The following is a 13,563-nucleotide window of genomic DNA, read 5'->3' on the forward strand; positions in this document are numbered from 1 at the left end:
CCAGACGCCTGCGCCCCCTTGTGCATCTGGCTAACGTGGGACCTGGGGAACCGAGCCTTGAACCGGGGTCCTTAGGCTTCACAGGCAAGTGCTTAACCACTAAGCCATCTCTCCAGCCCTGATTTATTTTTTTAATTTGAGACTTCTCTCTTTTTTTTTCCAAATTAGCTAGGGATTTATTGATCTTGTTTATTTTATTATTTTTTTATATTTCAAAAAGCTTAATATTTATTTAGCTTTCTGACTGGGTGCTTGTGCCTGCAACACCTCCACAGTGATTTTCTGCTCCTCAGAAAGGAAAGCTCACTTGACCCTGTCACAGATACATTTAGCACATATGGAACAACCATAGGCCTGGCTGACATGTTTTTTTGTTTGTTTGTTTTGGACAATCTCATAAGGGCTTTAGGTCTCACAGCACAAACCCCTAGAAATAGGCCTGGGCACCCACCACAAGCTGACTTTGGTGTTTTCCTGACCTTCTTGGTGTACAGGTAAACAATTCTATTACCAGGGTTTCGGGACAGCCTAGTTTTGTTAGAGGCTGTGTTGTAGGAAAGCCTACGATGGTATCTCAAACACTGGACCATTCTGAGTGCCTCTAAACACTGGCCCCAGAAGGGGAGAAATTTTGTTTATTTTTTCAAAGAACCAACTCTTCATTTCATCTATTTTTGAAATTGTTTTCTTAGTTTCCATTTCATTAATTTCTTTTTTTTCTAAGTTTTGAAAAATTCTTTTTTTTAAAATTTGATTTATTAGTTTTCTTTTCATCAAATACAGGCAGTTTGGTACCATTGTTTAGGCTCATCTATGATCTGCCCCCTCCCATTAGACCCTCCTTGTTGATGTAAATGGGTCGTGCCCATCTGGAGCTCTTTGGGTTGACTTCTTGTTTTTCCAATGCCTTCAGGTGGTCAGTTAGGTTATTAATGCTGGTTCTCTCTGTCTTTGTTATGAAGGCATTTAGCACAATTAATTTTCCCTTTGTGTATGTTGTGAATTGTTTGTCTTGTTGCTTTTAACACTTGTTCTTTGTTTCCTTTTTAAGACTTTTAACTATGATGTGTCTTGGAGAGTTTCTTATTTGGTCATTTGGTTTCTTCGTTTGGTGTTCTGTGGGCTTTTTGTATCTGATTGACCTCTCTTTTGAGAGATTCAGAAAATTCATTCTTAAAGTTGATCAAATCTTCATTAAGCTTAATGGATCAGTTATTAACAACTTCCATTTCTTGACACCTTCAATTCATTCATATCTCATTTGAGGTTTCTACCATTTTCTTCAGTCAAATTAAGCCTACTGTCAAAAGTTGAATGCTCTAAGAGACGATTCTGTACAATTTCAGAAATATGATTGTTGGTTTGATGGTTTGCTTCCATTTCAGCAATTTTTTGGTCAGGGTCTCATTGGTTGTTGTATTTTCACTTTGGGATTGATTTTTTGTTAATTTCTTTATATTTTTGTTGGAGGTTTCCACAGTGGGACTAGGTATCCTTGGTGGAGATCTTTCAGTTTTCTGACTCTCACTGGATTTTTTTACACTGTAGTCTACCCGTGTTGGGGAGGTGCAATTGAGGAGGAAGCATGTTTTTGTCTTTGTAGAATGCTCTGAGGGTGTTCTGTTTTAAATGTGAGCCAGATTGGTATACTGGTGTGCAATGGGGTTGTAACCACAGATACAGGATTTTAGAGAGTGCAGGTGCATCAAAGGTACCTGGGGATGGGCTGGAGAAATGGCTTAGCGGTTAAGCGCTTGCCTGTGAAGCCTAAGGACCCCGGTTCGAGGCTCGGTTCCCCAGTTCCCACGTTAGCCAGATGCACAAGGGGGCGCATGCGTCTGGAGTACATTTGCAGAGGCTGGAAGCCCTGGCGCGCCCATTCTCTCTCTCTCACTCTATCTGTCTTTCTCTCTGTGACTGTCGCTCTCAAATAAATAAATTAAAAAAAAAAAAGTACCTGGGGAATGGGGAGCTCTGGCCTACTCACACTACTTGCATGTACTCTTCAACACATGGGAATTATGGGTTGGTAAACTAGGTTCAAGGAAGCTGGAAAGCCAGTGGCTGGTACACCTCTAACTCAGGAATAGCATGTGATTACTTCAGGGCCAGTCATGATACCAGAGCAAAGGCCCATTTCCACACCACCTACACAGGGACCAGGTCTCCCCAAGCCAGGTGCAGGGGGACCTACAAGGATCAGGAAACTGGGAAAAGCCAGGGAACAGTAATCTGGTCTACTCATTCCACACTGTGCATGCCCTCTGGCATGCCCCCTCAGGCAAGGGGACACAGGGGCACATCAATATGGAAGGCATAGCAAGGGGCCTGCTTCCACAGTAAGCTCACATTGTTCAAGCAGGCCCAAGTCATCTTAAGGGGGACCAGGAAAGTGGGAGGAGTCCTGGGGAACAGAAATCTGGCCTACTCATTCCTCGCGAACAGTGTACACACTCTGGCTCATGGTATCAGGAGAAGGTGTTTTCTTTAATCATTCTTCTAATTTACTTGTTCTGAGACAGCATCTCTCATGGAACTCAGAGCTCACCAATTCTGCTAGATTAGCCTTGAGGTCTCAGGGATCCTTCTGTCTTTGTCTCCCCTGACTTCATATTATAAGCACACACTGCCACACCCAGCTATTATTTTTTGCATGGGTGAGGGGATCACAGCAAGCACTTTACACACTGAGCCATCTCCCTAGCCTCCAAATGCACTTTTCCCATCATGGAGATGCTGTTTTAAGAGCTGTGTTGACAGATAATAAAGTGTTCAAACATGGGTACTAGATTAACACAATATGAGTGAAGTGGGTAGACAATCTATCCTTGAAGTTGGAGATAGAGAGCAATGATATCTCGTGCATATAACAGAACTATGTTGTGACACAAAGAAGACAGAATATGGGCAGGCAGTAGTCCAAGTAGCAACAAGCACACCTCATAGCAAACCACATGTCTGTATTTCCTAAAGAGCCACTTGTCAAGCACTGCTTGGCTGCAGCTGTCTGTGGACTCAGCACAGCTGCCACTCTTAAAGCAAGGTCAGACAAATTAACTAAAGTTAATTTCTCAAAATGACTTTGTCATCAAACTTTTATTGCCATTCCTCTATCATAAGGAAAACTTCAGTGTAACTTAGTCCATATCTCTCTATGTGAGCTGAAGGGGGCACAGGTGTAATGTCCATTTTCTTCTTTGTAAGTTAGGAACCTTACTTCTTGTCACAACTCTAATTAGGTGACATAGAAAGCCAATATAAAATCATTGTACAAACCGATACTTAATGGAATTTTCTTAACTTCTGAGAACAAAAATCACACTCTTTTTTATAATAAAATTATACAGAGTTGTTTTATATATTCCTCAAAGAATTTTCTATTTAAGTTTTCAATGAACTTCTTCAGTTAAAATTAAAGAATTCAGATGTATTGGGACCCTATATTACAAGAGAGACATCATTGAGCATCGGTGTTGAAAAAGTAGATGAAAATGCATTGATTGGACTTCTGGTCAAGGTGGCAATGCCTAATTGTACCACACCTCCCTGGCAAAGAAAGGCAAGGAATTAAGGGTGTACTGGGTCTTTTATGGGAATGCAATCTCTAATAGATTCACAGGGGGAGGGTGCAGAGGGGAAAGAAAGGGAATTGTTGATTCCCTCACTCACGGGAAGCCCAACACTCCCCCAATTCCCACAAGCAACTGCCGTACCCATAGTCCCTTCTTCAGGATACTCCTGAAATTACTGTAGGAAAGCAGACACAGGCCAGCATAGTTCCACTTGCCTCACTGCACAGCAGCAATTGCCCTGCTACCCCTGACCACATGTGAACTTGGGCAGGCTCTGTCCCCTGGCCTGCTCAAGCTCAGGCTCAATAAGTCCATGTGCCTGCCACACACATGCCGCCCATCCACTTGTGCAAGTTTAGCCTGCTCTACCCATTTTCTAGCTTACTGCTCCAGCCGCCCACCCATCTACATGCAAGCTCAGGCCCATTCCACCTGGCCACAATAGCTCAGGCTCACTCTACTTGTCTGCCCCCACAAGCTCAGACCCAATCCCCTGTTTGCTGCACCGGCCATCCATTGGTGTCGCGCTGTGCACAAGCTCAGGCTGCTTTGGTGTCCCAGTGTCCTGCCATGTGGATGTTTAGGCTGCTTTGTGCTTGGTGCTTTAGACACCCTCTGAGCATAGGCTGAGGCTGCTTTGAGGTGCCACCACATGAGAGCTCAGGCTGCTTTGGCATCTGGCCTCAGGCTGCTTCAGCTTCCTGCTGTGCCTGAGCTCAGGCAGATCCACCCACCCATGTGTTATCTCAGGACCACTGTGCCCATTTGTTTGCCTGCCTGCTAGCTCAGGCCAGCTCCCCCAAGAGGCACCACTTCCCCTGCCCATCAAGTCCACTATCTTACTCTCCCCGCCCATACACGGTGATGGGCAGACAACAGCACAAAAGAAATGAAATGAAAAATAATATGCAAGTAAATCCAGTAAGAGCACCCAGTCCTACAATGAACATTTCTAATGAAAACATAGAAGAGACATTAGGATCAGAACACAAAAATGAAGCTATGAGCAATGCAATCCTGACCAAGCTACTGGAAGAACTTGCAGAAAAGCAACAAAGGACCAATAATCATGTGGATGCTGCCATCATTAGACTAGAACTAATAGATAAGAAAATGGAAAGAGTTCAAAGACAGTTAAGAAAGATGAAGGAGAGTGAACAAAAATCAGCTATTGATGCTAAGTGAGACATAAAGAAACGCAAGGATGAATTCCAAGAAGCATCAAGAAAATCACAGTGATGTGAAAAGGACAGGGGGATGGAAACTGTGCATAGGAAACTAGTAGAAAATGCAAACCTAACTGAACAAGTCCAAAACCCTTTAGAAGCTCTCAAGAAAAGAGTCAGCTACGCGGAGGATAGAAACTCCAATTTGGAAGACAAGACAGAAGAAACAGCTTGAGAGTTCAAAAGAATAAATAAGTTCAAAAATTTCTGTGAACAGAACATGATGTAATTGTGGGATACCCTTAAATGTCCTAACATCCAGATCATGGGAATACCAGAAGGAGAAGAAATTCAGAACAAAGGAATGGAGAACTTATTTAACACAATAATTGAAGAAAACATTTCCACTCTCTCAAAAGAAAGGACCATCAAGACACAAGAAGCTAACAGAACTCCACAGAGATTGGACCAAAGGAGAAACTCTCCAAGACATATTATCCTTAAGACTCTAAACACTGACACCAAAGATTACATCCTAAAAGCAGCTAGGTGAAAAACAGCACATCACTTTTAAAGGTAACTCCATCAGAATTACTTCAGACTTCTCAATGGAAACTCTGAAAGCCAGAAGGGCCTGGAATGGAACACTGAAAAGTCAAAGAACCTATGGCTTCCAACCAAAATTAGTTTACCCAGCAAAAGTATCCCTCATAATAGATGGTGAAAGAAAAACTTTCCATAAAAAAACCTCAGCTTTACAATTATATGAACACAAAACCAAGCATACATAGAGTATTTCAGGAAATTCTCCACAGAGAAGAGTCAAATAATCAACCTCAAATGCCTACAGGAAGCAGATCACAATAACCAAACTCAGAGAAGGCAAAAAAAAAAAAAAAAAAAAAAGTCAAAGTCCATGAAAACACCAAACCACATATATCAACACAATATGGCAAGGATCAAATCAAACCTCACAGTCATTACCCTAAATATTAGTGGTCTTAATTCACCCATCAAGAGACAGAACCTAACAGGATAGATCAAAAAATTAGAGCCCTCAATCTTTGTCTACAAGAAACCCACTTCACCACTAAAGACAGACACATCCCCAGGGTGAAAGTGTGGAAAACAATATTCCAACAAACAAGAATAAGACACAAGCAGGCATAGCTATATCAATATTGGATAAAATCAACTTCAAGCCAAAAATAATCAAAAAAGACAAAGAAGGCCACTTCCTACTTATCAAGGGACCAATCCATCAAGAGGATATCACAATTATAAATCATTATGCACCAAACACAGAGGTACCATAGTTCATAAAACAAAACCTACTTGACAATAAATCAGAAAAAAAACAACCACCAATGCCATAATAGTTGGGGACTTCAATACACTATTATCAGTAATAGAGAGATCATCCAAACAGAAACTAAACAGAGAAGTAAGAGAGCTCAACAAAGCCATAGATCACTTAGACCTAAAGGGCATCTACAGAACATTCCATCCAAAATCCACCGACTGCACATTCTTATTAGCAGCCCATGGAATGTTCTCTAAAATAGATCATATACTGGGTCACAAAGACTGCCTCCATATATTTAGGAAGATTGACATAATTCCCTGCATGATATCAGATCACAATGCTATATTGCTAGAAATTAACAACAAAAGATCTACCAAGAATCCCAACAAACCTGGAAACTAAACAGCACACTTTTAAACAATGAATGGATAGTGGATGAAATAAAAATAAAACTGAAAAAAATTCTAGAAATAAATGAAGATGAGAACACAATGTACCAAAACTTATGGGACACAATGAAGGCAGTCCTCAGAGGAAAAATTCATAGCACTAAATGCCTTAATAACAAAGACAGCAAGATCCCAAATCAATAACCTAACCATGCACTTAAGGCACTGGAAAAGTAAGAATAATCCAACCCAAAATGCTCCAGATGGAAAGAAATAATTAAGATCAGAGCAGAAATTAATTAATTGGAAAAAAAAAAAAACAATTAAGAAAATTGACAAAATAAGGAGCTGGTTCTTTGAAAAAATAAACAAGATTGAAAAACCCCTGGCCAATTTGATTAAGCCAAAAAACAAATAAATAAAGAGAGACACTTCAAATTAGCAAAACTCAAAATGAAAAAGGAGAGATCAAAATAGACCTAAGTGAAATTGGGAGAATCATCAGGACTTTTTTCAACAAACTCTACTCCACAAAACTGGATAATATAGAGCAAGTGGATAAATTCCTGGACACATACCATCTATCAAAGCTAAACTCAGGGCAGATTAATCTCCTAAACAAACCTATCACACTCATTGAGATGGAAAAAATAATTAAAAAAAACCTCCCTAAAAAGAAGAGTACTGGATCAGATGGCTTCTCAGTTTAATTCTATGAAACCTTCATGGAAGAACTCAAACCACCTTTCTCAAACTGTGCCACACAATTGGAGAACAGAGAAAGCTCCCCAACTACTTCTCTGAAGCTAGTATTACCATAATTCCAAAACCAGGCAGAGATGCCACAAGAAAAGAAGAAAAAAAAACCAAAAAACAAAAAACAAAACAAACAAACAAAAAAAACATAAAACTACCGACTTACTTCCCTGATGAACTTAGATGCAAAGATCCTGAACAAAAGCCTTCCAAACTGAATCCAGCAACATATCAAAATTATCCACTGTGCACAAATGTCAAGTATAGAGAATGAACAGGGAAAGGAAATAGCATTGCACTTTATAAGCACTGTATGTAAGTGAAAAATGCAATGTCTTAAGTAAAAACTATTTAAAATTGGCAAAAAAAAAAAATCATTATCCACAATGATCACATGAGGATCATCCAGGAACACAGGGGTAATTCAACATATGGATTTCTGTCAATGTAATACACCACATAAACAGGGTTAAACACAAAAAACACATGATCATTTTGATAGATGAAGAAAAGGCCTTTGACAAAATACAACATCACTTCATGATCAAAACATTGGAGAGAATTGGCATGGTTGGTCCATATCTTAACATAATAAAGGAAATATACAAAGCTGCTATGGCCCAAATAATACTTATTGAGCGAGACTGGAGGAATTCCCATTGAAATCAGGAACAAGACAGGGGTGTCCACTCTCACCTTCAATATAGTACTGGAAGCTCTAGCTCGAACAATAAGACAGGAGAAAGAAATAAAAAATGATACAATTTGGAAAGGAAGAAGTCAAGTTACTCTAATCATTGACAACATGATTCCATACATAAGAGACCTGAGAGACTCCATCCCAAAACTCTTGAAGGTGATTAGCTCCTATAGCAAAGTAGCAGGATACAAAATCAATGCACAAAAATCAGTAGCCTTTCTATATGCAAGTGACAAAGATACAGAGGGAACACCTTAGTCATAAGGCACAGGAGAAGGTATGGTGAAGACTGACCTTAATCTGCTACTGCTTCTCTCTCTCTCTCTCTCTCTCTCTCTCTCTCTCTCTCTCTCTCTCTCTAAGTCTTTTATATTAGTTATCATTTTCTTCCTTCTCTTAGTGGACACTGACCCATAACTCCCAGTACCAGCAGGTGGCTATCATTCACAATGAATTTTTGATCAGAGAGTCCTACAAGGTTTTCTAAAACAAAGACAGATTTCTGTCAGAGAACTTGATGACCCACAAAATGTTAGTGGTAAAACACTACTACTGAAGATAACATATGCATTTGACATATAACATGGAGTAACATGCCTGGTAGCTGGAAGAGAATCAGTCCCCAGACAGCACATCTAGTGCCAGAAGGTGCTACATGGGTGACGGGGGGAGATGATCAGTATCTATCCAAGCAACTCATGTTCTAACCTACTTAACAGCAAATAACCTATTGTGATGCTCACACAAGTGCAATAGTGGTTCACAGTCATGGTGGGAAACCAACTTCTCTTGACTAACTGATTCCCTCAGTGGAATAGGACCCATAGCTCGAGCTGGGAAACAAGTCAGAACCATATCCAAACATGATCTTGCTCTCCATTATCAAGCTACCACCAATTGTGGGCTACAAGAGGGCCTACACCTATTAAATTCTCTATAAAAAAAAATAAGGGTTATCCCATTTATCTGGTAGCAACTTTACTCTCCATTGGAGAATCTACTTCTCTTTTTCAGATAGAGGTAGAGCCTAAGTAAAGAACTACCCCATCATACCTCAAAAGGGCCCAGCTGAAACTAAGAGTAATTGGCAAAACAACCAAGGGTGCTGTTTTGTTAGTGAACCTGTTGCCAGCAGAACGGTGAGAGAAATAGACACAAGAGAACAATCAAGTCCTACCAAATTAGCTATCCAGAGACACAGAGGCTCCCAACACCTCATTACTGAAGCAAACCCAAAATGAACCCAACATGGCTCAGGAAAATTTTGCGGAAGAGGGGGTGGAAAGAATGTCAGAGCCATACATTGGGTCATGATACACAGAGACACTTCCTCCTACTCATAACTGTGAGCTAACTTCACAATGCATGACCCACACACCTCAACAAGGAAGTGCCAGTGGGAGGGGTAGGTCATGGAGGAGGCTTAAATGATAGCAACTTGATTGCATTCACTGAGTACAAAACTAATTAATAAAATAAGAGAAATAAAAGAAAAAAGAAGAAAAATGCATTAATTTGTTGTGATAACTAGATCAGTTTTACCAATTTTCTAACGATAATTTACAAGTGAGAAAAGTATCTCTAATGGAGAGACTATGATGACAATATATACATACATATTCGTACATGTTTTAGTGTAGTGTATATAAAGCCTTTCCCAATTCAGTTATTCACTTATTCCATTGATTAAGATTGAAGTTTTAGTATATTTGATGAAGATGAATTCTCTGCACAGCATCTATTCCCTCCTCCCACCTCCACAGGCTGGCTATTGTCAACTTACCCAAAACTTGAGCAGGATTAGGGATGCTGAGAAAGAGAAATGGATGGGATGGGATTTGTGGAGCTCACACTGCCCAAGAATATGGTGGATTTGAAGTGTAAAAGTAAGACTAACCCTTTCAGGTTTGGAGTTTGTTTAATAATACCGAGGATTGAAGTGGGTTTTTTTTCTTCCAGACAGCTCAAAGCACTGTATTGCTTGGTCTGTACTTCGGCTGGGATCAGTGAAAGAGGAAAGAGGTAGCAGAAATTACACACCTCATTTTACAAGGAAGAAAACTTTGTGCCATTTTTCCAAATGGCAGTAGGCTTGAGAAATAACTTGAAGAGTACTTTATATACAGTATTGGTGTGGCTCAGGACTAATGTTAAGAGGATTCTAATTGCTGAAAGCTGGAGGGGAGAGATAATTCATCTGAATATGTCCAACTGAACATTAATAGCATATTAACCCATCTTCTTATATGTAGGCTTCAGATGACATACTGAAGATTAAGGCTAAGTTACCTCATGAAACACTCATGTGTCCTGTTTGTTAAGCAGAATATAATTTATTTTTTAAGCAGAAAAAATTCACTCATTTATAGGAGGGATTTCTAGTTGTCAGATAAAATATTCTGCAGAATACTTATAAAAGAAGAATGGTTGGGCTGGGTTTTATAAGGAAAGATAATTTAAGTCATGTATAAGAAAGGAAATTACATCTGAATATAGGAATGTTCTGTAGAAATTCTGGTTATTAGACACTAGACATCTCCCTCTGAGCAGATCTAAACCCACTGTTGAGCAGATACATGGATGGAGCTTAGCTTTTTATCCAGTTTTATTAGGTCACATGTGTTTGTTGAGAACTGTCATTGCTGAGTATATATGGCAGTGTTTGTAGAACAAGAAACCAATCCAGACATAATTGATTTAAAACAAGATGGATATTATCCATTATGGGTAAAGTTGTTCCATCAAGTGGTATAGTGTTAAGTACAGTAAGGAAGGAAAAAACAATGAGTAATCTCTGGGCTATTCCCCCTATACCAAAATTGCAAAGAGTGACTCAGATGGCAAACTTTCTCCCCACTTTCCAACTACAGAGTTGTCTTTCCTTTAAAAAGAGACAGCCAAGCAATGTTGCTTTGTAGTATTTACACTTATCAATTTCCAGACTCAGATTTGACCGTTTCTATAAATATTCAGAAATATTCGGAAGCATATATTATCCACTTTGACGACCCCTTCTATTTCTCCTCATATACATCTATAGTCTGTGTATCCTTCACCATGTTGTCAAAGCCCAGCATCCTCTCCAAACTTTGAGAGGTCAAGCCAAACTTATCTTGTTCAATTTATTTATTTTAATTTTCTATCAACAATTAGAAAATGTACAGTGTAATTTCCCAATGTAGAGCAACATCCTTCACACATCTGAGAAAGTTTAGCAGGGAAGGTAAGATAATTCCTTTCCAAATTCATGGAAACTCTTTTTCCCTCTATAAAGGAACATCTGAAACAGTTTCTTCTTCAAATAGTCTTCCTATGTTTAAAATAATCTTTGATACTTCACATTAAATTGAAGTTCTTCCTTTCTTCATCACTGAATTAAATCCTGTTACCTCTTTCCGTGCACATAATTTAAACACATAAGTAATGTAAGGTCTCTAATGCGTTCCCTGAAGATATATTTCTGCATCATAATGTTGTACTTAGATCATAAACTACTCAAGGTCAGAGTGAGTGCCTATTTAACTCCCTTCATGTTCTTCTTACAGCAGCATGTACTGAGAGCTGAATAATTGTCCTCATGAAAAAGTAGCTGAAGGTGTTTGTCTCCTTAGCATTGGAAAGGAAATCAAGGTGAAATTAAAAAGTTAATAGAGACTGTTGAAATTTAATGAGAAAACAATAATTGCGCCTAGCTATTTGTATTTATGTCTTGAGTCAAGATTGTCTCTTTTTAGGGAATGGCAATGATAACCAAAAAATAGGCCTTGATGTAATATTAAAATGAAGTAGATTTTAATAATTTTAACATAAGCTAGTGATATGACTTTTTACCTTGATCTTTATAACCTTTATAGACTCAAGAATCAGAGGACTTTTTCTTTTTAAGAGGTAGGGTCAAAAGAGCCTGAGCATAACAGAATTGACACCTCCACTTGGAGATGACATCTACAGGGTTAAGGTCCACTGCAACATGTACCCTTTTCAATGAAATATAGTTAAAAATGATGTGTCACAATAAGCCTGCCCACTATACTACTGGTTGTTAATGTGAATTCCATAAACTTGGAGATGTTAATAGGTCAGCTTCCCAACACCTGCCACTAAAATCAGATCACTTCTATTGTGCCATTGACCTCTTCATGAAATAATTTATCCTATCAATTTACTGACACATTACTCCTTAAGTACAGAGGAAATGAGATAATATATTTGTTTATGTGGTCTTTATTTTAAAACACTCAGAAATTAATATTCATGATTTCAAAGGGAAAATCTTACCAAAACAAAGATAAAGGTGTATCTGTTCTGGAAGCTTGTGCTTAGCTTCAGTTTATCCTAGATAACACTGCAGCATCTTCTATATCATATTTGTTAAAGTAACATTAAACTTTCAATAAATGAAGAGCACTTGCACATTCATACACAAAGTTGCATTTTACCTGCACTGTTTTTCAAAGATGCAAAACCTATTAAGGTACCCTGACTATGTTGAAGGTATACAATGATATTGTGAGATGGCTTTAATGCCCATGGTTCTGCTGTTACTGTCATTGACTTCTTGGCTTCAGAAATCCTAGCCACATCATAAGATTTCCCTTTCAGTTCTAGAGAATGCCACATTTATTTCCAGATCAGAGGATGAGAGCCTGCTGATCCCAATCTTCTGTCTGGCTCCAAGTCAGCTCTCAGAATATGGTGGGAGGGTCACTTTCTCACCTTTGTGCCTATTGATTGTGATATAAAATATATTTCACTTATGCTTTTGTATCAAAGTATAATATTCTTCACCTTCATCATATAAAACAAAATTGTGTTTGACAATTTTGTGTTTTTGTAAGAAATGTTTTATAGTGCTTTGGCACACTGTATTGTGAATTCCTAGTGGCTGGTAATACACAGGCTTTCAATAGATTCTAACTCATTATGAACATACTATACTTTAGAATAAACTTTCACGCTCGAATCTCTTGCCCAGGCTTTTCACTCTATCAACTGATGTAGACAGGGAGAATGGAGGAAAGAAAAACTCTAGTGATTAGAATGCCTGATGACTGGGATCCTGTCAGATTTATAAAAGCATGAAGTATAAAAGATATAGAAAAATATGTTTTGTTCCTGCCAAGATAATGCTTCTGAGACCACATCTTATGTGTCATAGTTAGAGAAAACCTTACATAACTACAGATGATGACATTTTTTTCAAGCTCAGGGCTTAAGACAAAAGGGAAATGTGTGCTATGGGGAAGGGACTTTGTGAGAGAAGTCTGAGCACATTATAGTGGGTGTGTCACAAAATTAGACCTGTGGTAATATAGATTATGCCACAAAGAAATAGTCTCATAGAAGTTGCAAGTAGCTAGCAGCTCTGAGAGGAGCAACATAATATGAGTGATTGAACTTCTGAAAATGTGACATCCTTAAGTATTCCCAGGAATATCAGCAATATTATGCCTGCAAAAACTACTCTGGCAGGCTTTGGCAATCCTGGGGTTCATAGTCAGGTGTATGAAGACTCCCTTGATCTCCCAGGTCCTTAAGTAGGACACATACTTTATTTTCTGTTTCTTTGTTGCAACTTTTAAAATATAAAGGCGGTTTTATGACCTATATCAAAACACAGTAGCCAGCTGCTTCATTCAGGAACATGGAAGGACATAGTCATCATCCTCTACAA

At 38.8% G+C, this 13,563-nt stretch overlaps 1 pseudogene; it reads right to left on the bottom strand.

The window, feature by feature from the left end:
* Positions 1 to 228: 228 nt before the first annotated feature.
* On the bottom strand, positions 229 to 590 carry LOC105944655 (annotated as a pseudogene).
* Positions 591 to 13,563: the final 12,973 nt, after the last annotated feature.

The sequence above is a fragment of the Jaculus jaculus genome, chromosome 15 (genome assembly GCF_020740685.1).
Source record: "Jaculus jaculus isolate mJacJac1 chromosome 15, mJacJac1.mat.Y.cur, whole genome shotgun sequence".
NCBI classification, from domain to species: domain Eukaryota; kingdom Metazoa; phylum Chordata; class Mammalia; order Rodentia; family Dipodidae; genus Jaculus; species Jaculus jaculus.